Source organism: Bos javanicus, chromosome 14 (genome assembly GCF_032452875.1).
Source record: "Bos javanicus breed banteng chromosome 14, ARS-OSU_banteng_1.0, whole genome shotgun sequence".
Lineage (NCBI taxonomy): Eukaryota > Metazoa > Chordata > Mammalia > Artiodactyla > Bovidae > Bos > Bos javanicus.
Window position 1 is genome coordinate 11,202,405 of NC_083881.1, and position 16,161 is coordinate 11,218,565.

A 16,161-nucleotide genomic window follows, 5' to 3' on the forward strand; every position below is an offset into this window, starting at 1 on the left:
TTCTATTATTGTTATTACATCAGCTTCACCTCAGAGCATCAGGCATTAGACCCCTGAGTTTCAGAAACACTGATACACATTATTCTGGTATAACTTACAAATCCCCCTAAAGCTGTATTCTGGCAATTCTCTACATGCATAGGTTTGAGGACACTTTCCTAAGAGGATTGAGAAACCAGTAACTATCTTTTAGAAGGAGAGTGATGACCCTGATGCTTTAAGGGCTTGTAACTGATGGAAACAAGAATAATTCTGAATAATATTCAGAAAGTATATGCCTAACAAGCTTTAAAAAAAATGGTTTCTAAGCCAAACTGGTGAGTTTTCCTTAAGGTACTTTTAAAAAGTTTTGAGAGACACAAAAGAAAAAAATAGAAAAGAAAATCTTCTCAAAGCAGTTTATACTTTGTCGTCTCCCTTGAGCATTTCAAAGAAGCTGTTCAAAGCGAGTATATTTTAACATATAAACCAGGACTATGCAACTAGCCCAACTTCAATTTATGTTCTTTTTTTGAAACAACGTGTATTTTACAATTCACTCTCCCTTTTGATTATTACAACAATGTCTTAGAATAATGTTTCTCTTAACTCAGAGGCTGTATTCTCATTACTCATGGCATCGTTGGTCATTTTTTTCCCCACCAGTGTTTGGCCCTCTACAGCAGGTATGGGGTTTGTGTTTTCACAGGCTAGTCTGTCTAATAAGGGCTTTAAGGCAGCACTAGTGAATATGTTCTCCTCTCTGTCTCTACTAAGTGGCCACTTCCTCAATCTCCACATCTACAAAGCTGGAATAATGTCACCTTCTCTGGTGGATGCTAGGAGGAACAGATGAACTAGCTCTTGGCATATGCTTTCTGCTTTGTAACAATTATTAGTTACTAACCCTGTCCTCTTCTCCATAGTCCTTTCCTATCTGTCTTTATTGCCCCTTTAGCTGTGGTGACTTCTGGGAAGTCACCAAAATCCACTGCTTCTGGATTTTTATTAAGAAGGGCTTATTCTCCTCCCACTTCCTGGGCCTGTTTTCTCAATTGCAAAAAGACTTCTGAGTTATGATTCAGTCTGATTATCTTAGCATTGCTTGTAGTTTTTATGTAGTCTAGCTTTATTTTCAATGTACTGGGCTGTGATCTAAACAAATATTTCTCACATTTATCTATTTTTAAGGTGATATTTTAAAATTTAAAAATCAAGGTAAATATAGTATTATCCCAGATGGCAGATGAGGAAGTGGAAGCACTCAGCAGATACCCACTTTTCCCAAAGCTGTACAGCTATTAAGAAGGAAACCAGGAAATTGGACTTTAGATGACAAATCTCCACCAATTCAACCCACTGTAGTGGCCTCTTGGGGCATCATCATTTCTAGGATCAATTTCCCTGGCTGAGTGGTGTTGACCATTCAGCACAGGTGCTGTAGCCATTAAAAAGCATTTCCATGGTCATTGCTGACTCAATTTCACTCACTTCTACAGACACTGCTTTCCTTCCTGTATTTATTCTCTTCTTTACCCCCTTCCTCTCCTTCTCCTTTTTCTTTCCAGCAATAATTGTGTTCTAGGAGATATATTCAGGTTTGAGGATTCAGAAAGAATAATAAATTGCTGCTGGTCTGAAACATGACACAGTGTAATTGAGCAGGAGGGCAAAGGTAGATTGGAAACAGGAAGACTATAACATCATGCATTATGTTCCCATGAGAGAACAAGAGAGTTAGAGACACAGAACACACACCAGGAGAGTCACACGGCCAAGCAGAGCCATAGAGACAGGAAACAGAGGGGACAGAACCGTAAACTCTCCTTGGGGAGCCTTGGGGAAGGTTTCCCAGAAGTTCGTATTTGAGCTGAATCTTGAAGTAGAGGAGGCGGAGTTTCATGTAAAAATATGGGGCATCCTAGACAAAGAGAAGACTAAGAAGGGGTCCTGTTTTGTGTCAGCAACGGAGCATTTCCTGGGACAATCCTTGGGGAAGGAGAGAAGGACTTAAGGTTGGAAAGGGGACTTTCAAGCAACATCTAAAAGGTCCGTGTGTCCATACTTAAGATATTTTGATCATTTCTGGTGAACACTATAAAGTCACTAAAGGATGATCGGATTTATCTTTTACAAACTTACCTTGCACATACTCTGGAGAAGAAACGAGTGGAAAACTCTTTTGAGGAGGTGATAAACCTTTAGCTAGAATCATCAAGATGAAAAGGGAGAGGGCTCAAATCAATAAAATTAAAAATGAAAGAGGAAAAAATACATAGAAATAAAAAAAGATCATAAGAGACTACTATGAACAACTATATGCCAACAAAATGGGCAACCTAGAAGAAATGGATAAATTCTTAGAAAGGGACAACCTTCAAGACTGAAGAAAAATAGAGAATAGAAAATGTGAACAGGCCCATCACAAGTACTAAAATTGAAAGTGATTTAAATCTTCTAACAAGCAAAAGTCCAAGACCAGATGTCTTCATAGGTGAATTTTAACAAACACTTAGAAAAAGATAACACCCATCCTAAAACTCTTCCAACAATTGAAGAGGAAGGAACACTTCTATGCTTATTCTATGAGGCCACTTATCACTTTGATATCAAAACCAGGCAAGGAGACCACAAAAAATGAAAATTACAGATCAATATCACTTATGAACAGAGGCAAAAATACAGTGCTAGCAAACCAAATCCAACAATATATTAAATGAATTACACACCATAATTAAGCAGTATTTATCCCAGGGATACAGGATTCTTCAATATCTTCAAGTCAGTGTGATACACCACATTAACAAACTAAAGAAAAAAAAACATTATCATCTCAATAGATGCAGAAAAAGCTTTTGACAAAATTTAACACTGATTCATGATAGAACTTTTCCCAGGTCTACCTCCATTGAAGGCAGATGCTTCATTCTCTGAGCCACTAGGGAATCTCAGAGGAAACTTACTTATAAATATAATAATATAATATAAATATAATAAAGGCCATATATGACAAACCTATAGCTAACATCATACTCAATAGTGAAAATCTGAAATCATTTCCCCTAAGATCAGGAACAAGACAAGAATGTCCACTCTCACCACATTTATTTAACATATGGAATAACGAACAAGGACCTACTGTGTAGCACAGACTCTACTCCATATATTGTGATAGCCTATATGGGAAAAGAATCTAAGAAAGTGTGTGTGTATATATATACACACATACACATACACATATATCACTATATATGTATAATGATTCACTTTGCTTTACATCTGAAACTTACACTGTAAATCAAACACACTCCAGTGATAATTTAAAACAAATATATTCTTAGCTTGCAGGCTTACAAAAACAGACAGTTGTCTGTTCTTGATCTACAAGTTATAATTTGGGGACCCTTACTGTTTAGCAAGGTGATTAAAAGTGCAAACTTTTAAAAAATATTCAATCTCTTAAGCAGACTATTTGTTTCCAAACTGCTCCTGTTGCCAATGGTGCATTTATATGTCCAGGTCAAAGAAACATTTACTTTGATCCTGCTTTGTTCTCTTATCTTTCTATCCTTTTCTTAGACAAGCTTCTTAAAAGAGTAATCTGTACTCCTTCTCTGTAGCAAATTGTGTTTTACAGAAATGGCTTCAATAATGCTACTCGTCTCTGATGCTCTTCCAGAATCATGCTGCCTCCCTTAACCCCTATCAAGAAGTAGTATTGGTGTTCCCTCCCCTTGAAACTGGACAGACCTCTGTGAATACAACTAATACAATGCTACATGAGTGATGCTATGAGATGTATAACCTGGATCACAAAAGATAACATAGCTTCTGTTATAACAGAACATGTCTCTTTTGGGATCTGTGCCTGCAGATCCTGGGACTGCCATGCATGTGGTGACTATTATTTCCTCTTAAAGGCTTTCATTAAACTTCTCCAAAGCAGATGTGGACACAGGCAAAGAAAGAGCTGTCCATGTGTATTCTGTGACTATGGTATAAGGTATATGGGGCAGAGAGTTAAAAGCTTAGGCCAGTGATGTCAGCAGAGCTATTTCATGGAAGATTTAAATAATAGGTTTTGGATCTCAGGCTGGACCTTGAGGGCAGTGTGTGGCCGTAGGAGAGTTTTATGGGTAGGAGGACAATGGACAAGTTACTTTTCCAAAGGGACCACTCTGATTGCAATAATAAGATTGCATTAGAAGGAAGCAACAGTGGTTTGGAGACATCATCTGCTGAGAAGCAAGCCTCTGGTGTGGTCTGAATAGGACTTAAAGAAGGGCAGTGGTCACGGGCATCCATATGGGAATTAGGATCAAGAGAGATTCCGGAGACCAACTGGGAAGAAGAACACTGCTTATTTAGTTAATCGGACAATTGATATTTTAGTATCTTCTATGACAGATATATTAATAGAATAGATCCCTCTTTTATATAACTAAACCCCTTAGCCTTTCTCTTTCATGACTTTTTTCTCCTGTCAATATGCAGTGAGGTTCCCATGTTGGTGGTTTATCTCTGTTCTCTTAAGCAGACAATGGGGAACCGTTCCTTGAAAGCAAGATGCCACAGATAAGCTCCCAGCTGGCCCGATGTGGTGAAAGGGCTTCTGGGCTCCTCTTGCGTAGCACCTGCCCCTGTTAGCCACAGACCTGGTCCCCTGAAAACACCATGGGAACTCTGTCCTGAGGCATCTTCCCACTGTTATCTTGACCCCATCACTGTGTTCTGGGTTTTTACTCTGGGAGATTAAATCTTTACATGCCCGAGTGGAAAGATTGTATCCTTGTAATTTTTCACCTATATAATTTCTCAGCTGCTTTAGTTTTAACCTGTAGTATTTATGGCCCAACTGTAATTTAGAATACTTAGAGAATGCCAATTTCAAAGGACAGCTCTTTCAAATTGCCACTCAGAGCAGCTTTCTGAACAAGTGTAGTGAACTGTGGTAAAACTGATCATTTCAGTCAATTAGATTTTTAGGTTACTCACTTTTTACTGCTCTGAAAGAGCAAATGAGACACTTGAAAGCTAGAATCAATCAATTACAGTCTAAATGTAGATCAAGGAGGAAGATACACAAAAAGCCATATTTATACTTTCTTTTGTAGACATGAACCTTGTAGAGGTCACTGAAGTTCTCTTAGAGAATGTTCATTTTACATGAATGGAAGTCACTGCTAAAAAAACAAACAAAAAAAATTCCTAACAAGATGCTTGGAATAGAAATTGGTGACAATAAATTAAAAGGTTGATATTAGACAACAGAAATACTCCAGTCAGAAAAGGGAAATGAAGTGAAAGTCGCTTAGTCATGTCTGACTCTTTGAGACTCCTTGAACTATACAGTCCATGGAATTCTCCAGGCCAGAATACTGGAATGGGTAGCCGTTCCCTTCTCCAGGGGATCTTCCCAACCTAGGGACTGAACCCAGGTTTTCCTTATTGCAGGTGGATTCTTTAAAAGCTGAGCCACCAGAGAAGCCCAAAAATACTGGAGTGGGTAGCCTATCTCTTCTCCAGAGGATCTTCTGGACCCAGGAATCGAACCGGGGTCTTCTGCATTGCAGGCTGATTCTTTACCAACTGAACTATCAGGGGGCTTTGTGAAATGAATACCTAAGCAGACCCAATCAAGTAGTGGTTTTTAAATAAAATCATTATTAATCACTGATTCAGAAAGTTCTAAGTCTTACATAGTAGATATTCTGTGATTTTTCATTTCTTTTATTCATACCCGAGAATAGAGTATAAAGTTTAGAGATTATAAAAACATCTAGTAAAAGATCATGTTTTCTCTTTCAGTTCTGTTCAGTTGCACTGCTGCTGCTGCTGCTAAGTCGCTTCAGTCGTGTCCGACTCTGTGCGACCCCATAGACGGCAGCCCACCAGGCTCCCCCGTCCCTGGGATTCTCCAGGCAAGAACACTGGAGTGGGTTGCCATTTCCTTCTCCAATGCATGAAAGTGAAAGTGAAAGGGAAGTCACTCAGTTGTGTCCGACTCTTAGCAACCCCATGGACTGCAGCCTTCTGGGCTCCTCCGTCCATGAGATTTTCCAGGCAAGAGTACTGGAGTGGGGTGCCATTGCCTTCTCCGTTCGGTTGCACAGTTGTGTCCAACTCATTGCGACCCCATGAACTGTAGCATGCCAGGCTTCCCTGTCCATCACCAACTCCCAGAGCTTGCTCAAACTCATGTTCATCGAGTCGGTAATGCCATCCAACCATCTCATCCTCTGTCGTCCCCTTCTCCTCCCTCCTTCAATCTTTCCCAGCATCAGGGTCTTTTCAAATGAGTCAGCTCTTTGCATCAGGTAGCCAAAAGATTGGAGTTTCAGCTTCAGCATCAGTCTTTCCAATGAATATTCAGCACTGATTTCCTTTAGGATGGACTGGTTGGATCTCCTTGTGATCCAAGGGACTCTCAAGACTCTTCTCCAACACCACACTTCAGAAGCATCAATTCTTCAGCGCTCAGCTTGCTTTATGGTCCAACTCTCACATCCATACATGACTACTGGAAAAACCAGAGCTTTGACTAGACGGACCTTAGTTGGCAAAGTAATGTTTCTGCTTTTTAATATGCTGTCTAGGTTGGTCATAACTTTTCTTCCAAGGAGCAAGCATCTTTTAATTTCATGGCTGCAATCACCACCTGCGGTGATTCTGGAGCCCAAAAAAATAAAGTCTCTCACTGTTTCCATTGTTTCCCCATCTATATGCAATGAATTTATGGGACTGTATGCCATGATGTTAGTTTACTGAATGTTGAGCTTTAAGCCAACTTTTTCACTCTCCTCTTTCACTTTCATCAAGAGGCTCTTTAGTGCTTCTTCGCTTTATGCCATCTCTTAGATACCTGAAGAAATCAAAGCATCACTAACAGTAAAGTAAGGTTAAGAGTAAAGTAGGATTAGAGTATTTCTGATATTTATCTTTAATCTTCTAATATGTACTTTGCAATTTCAAATTTAAAATCTTTTCAAAATTTTTTCTCACATTAAAAAAATGTTTTCCTAGGGGCAGTAAGAAAGAGGATGTAGGTCAGAATTTGATTGAGGATATCCAGCAGTAGTTATGATGGTATTTTTAACTGCCCAAGAATGGTCTGCTTTTAGGCACACCCTTGAGACATTGTCTACCTGACACCTTTTCCACACAGCCATCTATGACCAGTTCAGGCCATAGCTTCCCTCTCTGGCCTGCCACAGCAGTTGTCTACACTGGTCACTTAAAGCCCTCTTTTAAATACTAAGACTTCTTTCATGATTCAGCAGGAGCACCAGACGTCAGTTAGCAGGTCTAGATCCTGCTTCTCATATCACCACTCAGACAAGCATATTTCAGTTAAGTGTATTAGCCAGGGGGACATTGGGAAAACAGCGTCCACACTACGGAGATTCACAGAGGCAATTTAACGCACAGGTAGAAGTTGTTAAGACAAACTGGAGACGGTGAGACAGCCAGAGAGTAACAGCAGCAGAAGGCCACTGGCAACAGAGGGGTTGAGGGAAGACAGGGAGACGCTAGTGTACCAGAGAGCAGAAGATGAGACAGGAGGTGCTAAACTGTGATGGGGCTGCCGTGTGGGAGCCCGAACCAACGAGAGAGGGTCTGTCTGGAAAGGATTTGGAACCAACTTCAGAAGAGATGCAGCTACCATCAGAAACACTGCCAGAAGCATATAGCAAGAGGGGAGAAATCCCCTGTTTTTTCTCCCCTGCTGACTTTGCACTTTTCCACCAGCGTCACCCAGTGGCCACATCTGCCTGGAAGCCAGCTGACAAGAACACCTGGAAGATGTAATCCCCAGTGCTCCATCCAGAGCAGTGGGTGGAGTCAGGGGATGACAGGAAAGATCCTGGCACAGCAAGCCATTCACCTTGTGAACCATTGAAACTTCCTCAGTCAAATTTCAAAGCAATGCCTTTTTAACTTGCTTTTTAAGAGCATCTGAAAGTATTTAAACAACTTATTGACCAGAGACGTATTAATATGTCTTTTGTTGTTGTTTAGTCACCAAGTCATGTCCAACTCTTTGCAACCCCATGGATTATAGCCCACCAGGCTTCTACCCAAACCTTATTGACTAGAGTGTTTCAATATTCACTTACATAACAAATCGCCAGCCACAGATGTTAGTTTCTGTAAAAATCCCCTGGTCAATAATGTGTTAATTTGTTGATGGGGGGTAAAAATGGAAACTTAGAGAATACTTTGGATTAATATTTTAAAGATTTAAGATATTTGATAATGGAATTTCAACTTCTAGGGAAATAGAAAGTCACAAATATACAAGATATGGGGACAAACATGTAGAACTCAATGTTCATAACACTGGAAGTTAGAAGCAACCGAAGATAGATGTGATATTTTCTGGGCTCTGAAGTAGAAGGGACAGTTTCTGCCTCTTGAGGGTATCGTATTCATTAGAATCAGTCTGCACTAAAGGACCTTGAAAGGAGGATGAAGTGCTATAGCGATCCAGGGTGAGAAGATGGTAAATATTTGCCTTCTTCGGCTTCTAGATAAGCATGCATGGTCTGCACATTATATGAAACACAGAAAAGCTAGGAGGATTTTTTAAAATATCTGTATCCAAATAGGAAAATTCTTCCAGATGAAAACAATAAATTAATCTGCTTTCAAAATTTCAAAGCTCACACAGGAAAGAAAGACTGAGGTTAGGAGGTTAGGAACCTAGGTGGAGTAGCAAGAGATGACATGTGCGTAATTAGCATCCAAGTGCCCTGAGAGTTCATTCCAGTTCTGGTTCTGATTCCAGTGGTGACCCCGTCCAGGCCTCCACCCCAATTTTCTGCTGCTAATAATGAAAACCAGAGCCAGTCCACATACACTGGCTGGGCATTTTGCAAATGAATGAACCAGCTTTCCCAGGATTTGAGGCCCTGTGTGTAACTCACTCCCCAGCCTGCCCACCCCACTGACAACAGTTAGCACAGTCAGACTCCATCATATTGGAATCATGCTTCAAACTTCCTGTAACACTTAAATTAGCTGCCTAGCTTTGCACTTAAGATATCCCCTTGTCTACCCTGAAGTGTCCTAAATGCTTTATCTTTCATGCTCCAAAATGCACTGCCCTTTAAAAAAAAAAAAAAAAAGCTCACAAAAAATATGAATTGCAGCTTCTTGGCTTCTGTTTGATCGTTTACAATTAGCTTAAACCACCTAACTAAGGAACATGAGTAACATGAGTGAGGAGCTTAGCATATGTTTTAGGCCATAATAGGTGTTTAATACATTTTTTTTTTATTTTATTTTTAAACTTTACATAATTGTATTAGTTTTGCCAAATATCAAAATGAATCCGCCACATTTTTGTTTTTTAACCTTGTTCCTATCCCTTCAATATGCCCTTGGACCCCAAAGGAAGGTACGATTTACCTTCCCTACAAAATATCTCATCTGTTCGCCCCTTATGTCTTTGCTCATATGTTTTTGCCTGGAATATTCATCCTTGTCCTTCACGTACAGTTCTGTTGTGACTTTAACTGAAATGGGAAAGATACTAAAAAAAAAAAATCCAAGACCATGTTTTCTGTATCGCAAGTCACCAAAACCTTTTGACTTTGAACTGTATCTTTTTAACTTGTGTTTGTCTCACCCTCCATCTTCAGTGTTTTACCTATCTCTCTGAGACCAAATGTAAAACAATGCTTATGTAAAATGAGAATAGATCTTACAATTAGACAGACATACCTAGGAAGTGCTTGAGACATTTTTGCTACATACTATTGAAAGGAATGTTTCCTTTTCAGCAGGTTGGGACCATTAGCAGGAATGAAAGAAATATCCTAGACAAAGGAAGAACTATTCCAACGCCAGCCTCAAGCTGGAATGTGTTCTAGTCGATTCCCTTTTCTTGCTTAGCAAGCACTGAGCTTCCTGTTTCTGGTTTGGACCTGAAGTGGAGGTTCCCAAATACCAACAGGAAGGTCATACTTGTGGTCTCCCTCCCTTGCTGAAACCCTGCTGAAGCCTGAAGTGCTAGAATTCCACGTGGGTGTCATTTTCTCAAGAGACTTCCAGCTGCAGTTCCCAGACCAGAGGTGGGTCACTGTATGCTCTTAGATCCATAACCATTCTTCCTCTTTTACTTTTCTGAGATTCCATTATTATCTTGCCAAGTATGGGTTCAATAATTAAGAAGAGTTCTTGTGGGGAGGGGGTGGGATTTTTTAAACAGAGAATAGAATCTCAATAAGTGAGTTGTGTTAGATTTCTGCATAAATCTATCCACTTATACACAAATATTGAATACTCATGATATGCTAGTTATTGTCTTCAAAGAGGGGTGTCCTTTCTAATTTTGAGAATCCACTTCTATGAGCTGTAGAGAGGCAGACTTCAGATGTGTAAATCAGATTATTACATAAATTCATTCATTCCACACATGTTTATAAAGACCCTGTGCATACTAAGTAACTGTGGTAGTCACTGGTGTTCCAAAAAGTGCTAACACTTTATCAAGTGCTAACCATATTCTAGATGCTTTTGCATATGTGATCTTAGTTAATTTTCACAACAATTCTGGATAGAATCACCTCTATTTTATAGTTAATAAAAGTACAGTTTGGAGAGGTTTTCCAACTTTCACAGAAAACACAGTCAGATCTAAGATTTAAGTCATTACTTGAATATTTATCTACTGATGGACATTTGGATGGCTTCCACCTTGGGTCTGTTCTAAAAAATATTCTTGTTCTTCTGTTGCACATGCAACATTTCTATTTTGGATATACCTAGTAGTAGAATTGCTGGGTTATAGGATATGCATATATTAAGCTATAGTACACATACCAGTTGATAGTTTTTCTCTACATCATTTTTTATAGTATGAGTTAATTGATGTGAAGTGAAAATCACTCAGTCGTGTCCAACTCTTTGTGACCCCATGGACTATACAGTCCATAGAATTCTCCAGGCCAGAATACTGGAGTGGGTTGCTGTTCCCTTCTCCAGGGGATCTTATGAATCCAGAGATCGAACCCAGGCCTACCTGTATTGCAGATGTATTCTTTACCAGCTGAGCCACCAAGGAAGCCCAAGAATACTGGAGTGGGTAGCCTATCCCTTCTCCAAGGGATCTTCCAGACCCAGGAATTGAACTGGGGTCTTCTGCATTGCAAGTGAATTCTTTTACCAGCTGAGCTACCAGGGAAACCCAACTGATGTAGCAAATTGTATTTCACAAGGACAGACACAACAATATGTCCCATCCCACACACTTCTTATATTACAACCTTGATGCTTCCTCCAGCAAGTGGTGTATTCTAGCTCCTTCTGCTTGAACCTGAATGGGTCCCTGTGGCTTCCTTATCAAGGTCTTGTTCAACAGAACAGTCTGCAATTATTGAAATGTGCTGCCTATACAATATCCCATCACTTCATGGCAAATAGATGGGGAAACAGTGGAAACAGTGTTCAGACTTTTTTTTGGGGGGCTCCAAAATCACTGCAGATGGTGATTGCAGCCATGAAATTAGAAGATGCTTACTCTTTGGAAGGAAAGTTATGACCAACCTAGACAGCATATTAAAAAGCAGAAACATTACTTTGCTAACAAAGGTCTGTCTAGTCAAGGCTATGGTTTTTCCAGTGGTCATGTATGGATGTGAGAGTTGGACTGTGAAGAAAGCTGAGCGCCGAAGAATTGATGCTTTTGAATTGTGGTGTTGGAGATGACTCTTGAGAGTCCCTTGGACTGCAAGGAGAACCAGTCCATTCTAAAGGAGATCAGTCCTGGGTGTTCTTTGGAAGGACTGATGCTAAAGCTGAAACTCCAGTACTTTGGCCACCTCATGCGAAGAGTTGACTCATTGGAAAAGACTCTGATGCTGGGAAGGATTGGGGGCAGGAGGAGAAGGGGATGACAGAGGATGGCTGGATGGCATCACCAACTCGATGGACTTGAGTCTGAGTGAACTCCGGGAGTTGGTGATGGACAGGGAGGCCTGGTGTGCTGCTATTTATGGGGTTGCAAAGAGTCGGACACGACTGAGCTACTGAACTGAACTAAACTGATACAATATCCACTAGCCATAGCGGATACTTGTAAGGTAGCTAGTATAATTATAGAACTGAACTTTAGTTTTACAGTTAAATAGACATATATGTTCGCTGGCTGTTGTACTGGATGATGTAGTCTTAGACCAACAGAATATCGTGGAGTTGTTGCTGTGTGATTAATGCCACACGATGTATTCTTTTGGAACACAGCCACTTTATTGTAAAAAAAAATCCCAATTAATTGGGAGTTTCAAGCTGACTGTAGGAAGTATCACACAGAGAAAAACCTAGGATTATGGATCGTAGGCACAGCTAAACTCCCAGTAGCAATCAAACCCAGCTCATCATCCTGAAAATGGGATCTGCAACTCCCTGATGAGCTGCTCTGCCTGATGCTGAACAGTGCACACAAGCCATCCTTCCTGGTCCCTGCCTGAATTGCAGATTCATAAGCAAATACATGGTTTTGATCCTTTTAAGCCTCAACTACCATCAGCTTACTAAGCTGTATGTCTGGTTGGACTGGGACTGTGGTTATATGCATTTCAGATCTTTGTACTAGATTCTCCACATTTCTCCTCTTTTTCGATTCTCTTTACAGTATTCTGTATTTTGTAGTGGTAGTATCAGAACTTATCCCTAGACAATGGAATCTTTAGCTGTTCCTTATAGTGTACAGCTCTTACTGACATTTGATCATTTTGCTTATCTTCTGTGAGTCTGGCAATGACCTAGAAATGATGCTTTATCTAGGACCTACTTTTATAAAGCAAAGGAGCACTTTCAGTGACCTTGCCTTTTATAACTCTAAAGCAAGACATGACAACAACCGAAAGAAAAAGCAAACAAGGAAAAAACCAAAGACATAAAATATAATTTCCTGAGCTGAAAAACAAAAAAACCCAGAATACAGAGGGTGAAATACACCATATACTATATTCCAGGTAAAAATTAAGAAACTAGGAAACCATCTGAACATATTCTGTGAAATTTTAGAAAGGTAAAGATAATGAAAATAATTCTCAATGTAAGGTTGTGATCAGTGAGTTAGGAAGAAACAGTTCATCTCCAGAGGAATGTAAGTAAGCCTGACCAGGACTTTTCCAGAAAATCATGGAATCATGAAGAATGAACTTTATGATTCAACAACTCTATTTTCAAACCATTATGGTAGATGGAGTAAGTATGTGGACATATATTAGAGCAATAGGAAGACATTCTCAGATATCTACAGATTCAGAAAGTAGTTGTTAAGGAGTATGTCTAAAAATATACTTGAAGGTATATCACTAAATACATAGGATTAACCTTGATGTCCTATAGACCCATGTTTAAGAACTTGCTCTGCTTCATTCTAGTTGAGAGACCATAAGTCTTTACATTTTTTCATCAATTTCCAGGTTGATGCTACTCTTACGCTCTAGTGCAGTGTGCCAGAACATGACTGAATAAAGTCTTTGACAGTAAAGGGAACTTTGGATGCCTTCTTGTATTCTACAGCATGTGCTTAGTGTCTGGGACATCATAAATGGTGAACGAAGGTAAGATAAATGACAGATTACAGGAACGATTACCAATACAACTACCTGCTTAAAACATATGCTAGCACTCAGAACAAGTTAAGAAAATGATCAAGTCTATGAAAAATATATTGAAATACATATAACACTGAATCGAAGAAACAGGCATAAATATAAAAATAAGACATTAGAATAAACAACCAGGTATATTGAGGTGATAAATATGAAGATCACTTTGCTTAATCTCATGCAAATGAATTTGAAATTTTGACTATAAAACATAATGTTCTAGAAAATATATGTAATGAAATAAGAGATTAAGAAATTTGTCAAAAGCCATCTCAAAAAGCATCAGCAACAATTTATTTCATAAGTAAATTTTACAAAATATCTAAGGAATGCAATTAAATTGTTTGAAAGCATAAAGGAAGTGAAAGTTTCTAAAAGGTTTTTAACAAATATAGCAAATTTTTGGTAGAAAATGTAATAAAGGCAGAATAATAAAATAAAACTAAAGATGGATTTGCCTAATGGATATTGATGTAAAACTTCTAAAATGAGCTAGCAAATCAAATTCAGCAGCTTATTTAAAGATTGAGAGATACTCTTCAGGAGTAATTCTTTTAATAAATATAATATATCAATATCTTTTCCATATTAATTACAGGTCAAGGCAGAAAAACATGTTTGATGCTAACAAAGTGCTTGGTAAAAATGCCAATATCATTATAGATTAACAAATTTGTATAATACTTAATTAGCAATGTGCCTAATAGTGAAACATAAAAAATGTTTCCATTAAATAAAGAAATAAGACAGGGATGTTGATTATCACTCCTTTAACCTAAAATTCTGTGGGAAATACTTTCCAATGATTTGAGAATGATAAATATGAGATTATAGAAGTTCTAACATAGAAGTAAAAATTTAATTTACAAATACCTAGATAATTGTATAACCTTGTAAAACCCAAAATCAACTGGGAAAACTGTTGTGAATGAAGGAATAATTTAGTAAGAAAAATTTAAAAACTGATATTGAAAATGCTGTTGGCTTTATTTTGTTCAAATAAGATGTACTTATGTTAAAGAAAAATCAGTTACTAAGTAAATACCCAGAGATAGGGGTGAGTAGGAATGTATTAGATTTACGTGAATAAACTTTCAAGTGCTCTAATAAAAAGGACACCAAAAATGAAAAAAAAATTTTAAGTGATCTAAGAAAGATTAAAATACATTTTGAGTGGGAATTAATGCCCATTTCTATTTAAAATAATACAATACTGTAAGGATTCTAATTTACCCTCTCTTAATGTATAAATTGCATGTGATCCCAATAAAATTACCAATAGAATTATTTTTTATAAAACTAGGCATGATAGGTCTATAGTCAGGTAATGATTAGGCAGAAAATTTTGTAGAATATAAAGGAACAAACTACATTTTTACATTTTACAAAGCTTCTGTAAGAGCTTGGTACTTTTACATTGTATATAAATAAAGAAACCAGATAGAGTCTTGACAAAGATTCAAATAATGTGGATATTTAGATTATGGTGATATCAGCATTTTAAATCAGTGTGTTAAAGGCAGAATAATCAATAAATGATGTTGGGACAATCTACTGAGAAAAGAACAAATTATCACATACAAAATGTAGCACTTTCCTGAGAAAGAAAAGTGAAAAATAAAGGAATCAGAACCCTTGACTTCAGACTATACTACAAAGCTACAGTAATCAAAGGCAGGATGGTTCAGGCACAAATGCAGAAATACAGATCAATGGAACAGGATAAAAAGTCCAGAAATGAACCCACACACCTACGGTCAATTAATCTTCTTGACAAAGGAGACAAGAATATACAACAGAGATAAGACAGTCTCTTCAATAAGTGGTTCTGGGAAAATTGGACAGTTGCATGTATTAATATAAGAATGAAACTAGAACATTCTAACATCATACACAAACTCAAAATGGATCAAAAGCCTAAATGAAGGCTGAATACTATAAAACTCTTAAAGGAAAACAGAACACTCTCTGACATAAATCACAACGTCTTTTTGAATGGACCTTGTAGCTTAATGAAACTAAAAACAAAAATAATCAAATAGGACCAAATTAAACTTAAAAGCTTTTCACATCAAAGGAAACCACCAACAAAATGGAAAGACAACCAATAGAATGGGAGAAAATATTTGCAAACAAAGCACCCAAAAAGGGATTAGTCCCCAAAATCAGCTCATGCAGCTCTATGTAAAAAAAACAAACAAGCAAACAAAACCCAATAAAGAATGGACAGAAATTATAAATAGACATTTCGCCAAAGAAGATATACAGATGGCTAAAAAGCACATGAAAAGATGTTCAACACTGCTAATTATTAGAGAAATGCAAATCAAAATTACAATGAGATATCATTTCACGCCAGTTCAGGATGGTCATCATCAAAAAGTCTACAACCATAAGTAACTGGGAATGGTATGGAGAAAAGGGAACCCTGCTGCATTGTCAGTGGGACTGAAAATTGCTACAGCCATTATGGAGAACAGTATGGAAGTTTCTTAAAAAACTAAAAATAGTGGGCACCCTTGTCTTGTTCCTGACTTTAGAGGAAATGCTTTCAATT

The 16,161-nt window shown here is 38.1% G+C and overlaps 1 long non-coding RNA gene across 4 annotated transcripts in view; it reads left to right on the forward strand.

Moving 5' to 3' along the window:
• The window catches only part of LOC133260338 (uncharacterized), a 591,714-nt gene that overhangs the window by 569,685 nt on the left and 5,868 nt on the right, over positions 1 to 16,161 (forward strand). For 3 of the 4 annotated variants that reach the window (XR_009740761.1, XR_009740760.1, XR_009740758.1), the window contains exons 4-5: positions 9,768 to 10,055; positions 13,416 to 13,556. This is a non-coding gene — a long non-coding RNA (uncharacterized LOC133260338). Of the gene's footprint in view, positions 1 to 9,764; positions 10,056 to 13,415; positions 13,557 to 16,161 lie in introns of all 4 variants that reach the window. The other variant, XR_009740759.1, reaches the window with a different exon arrangement.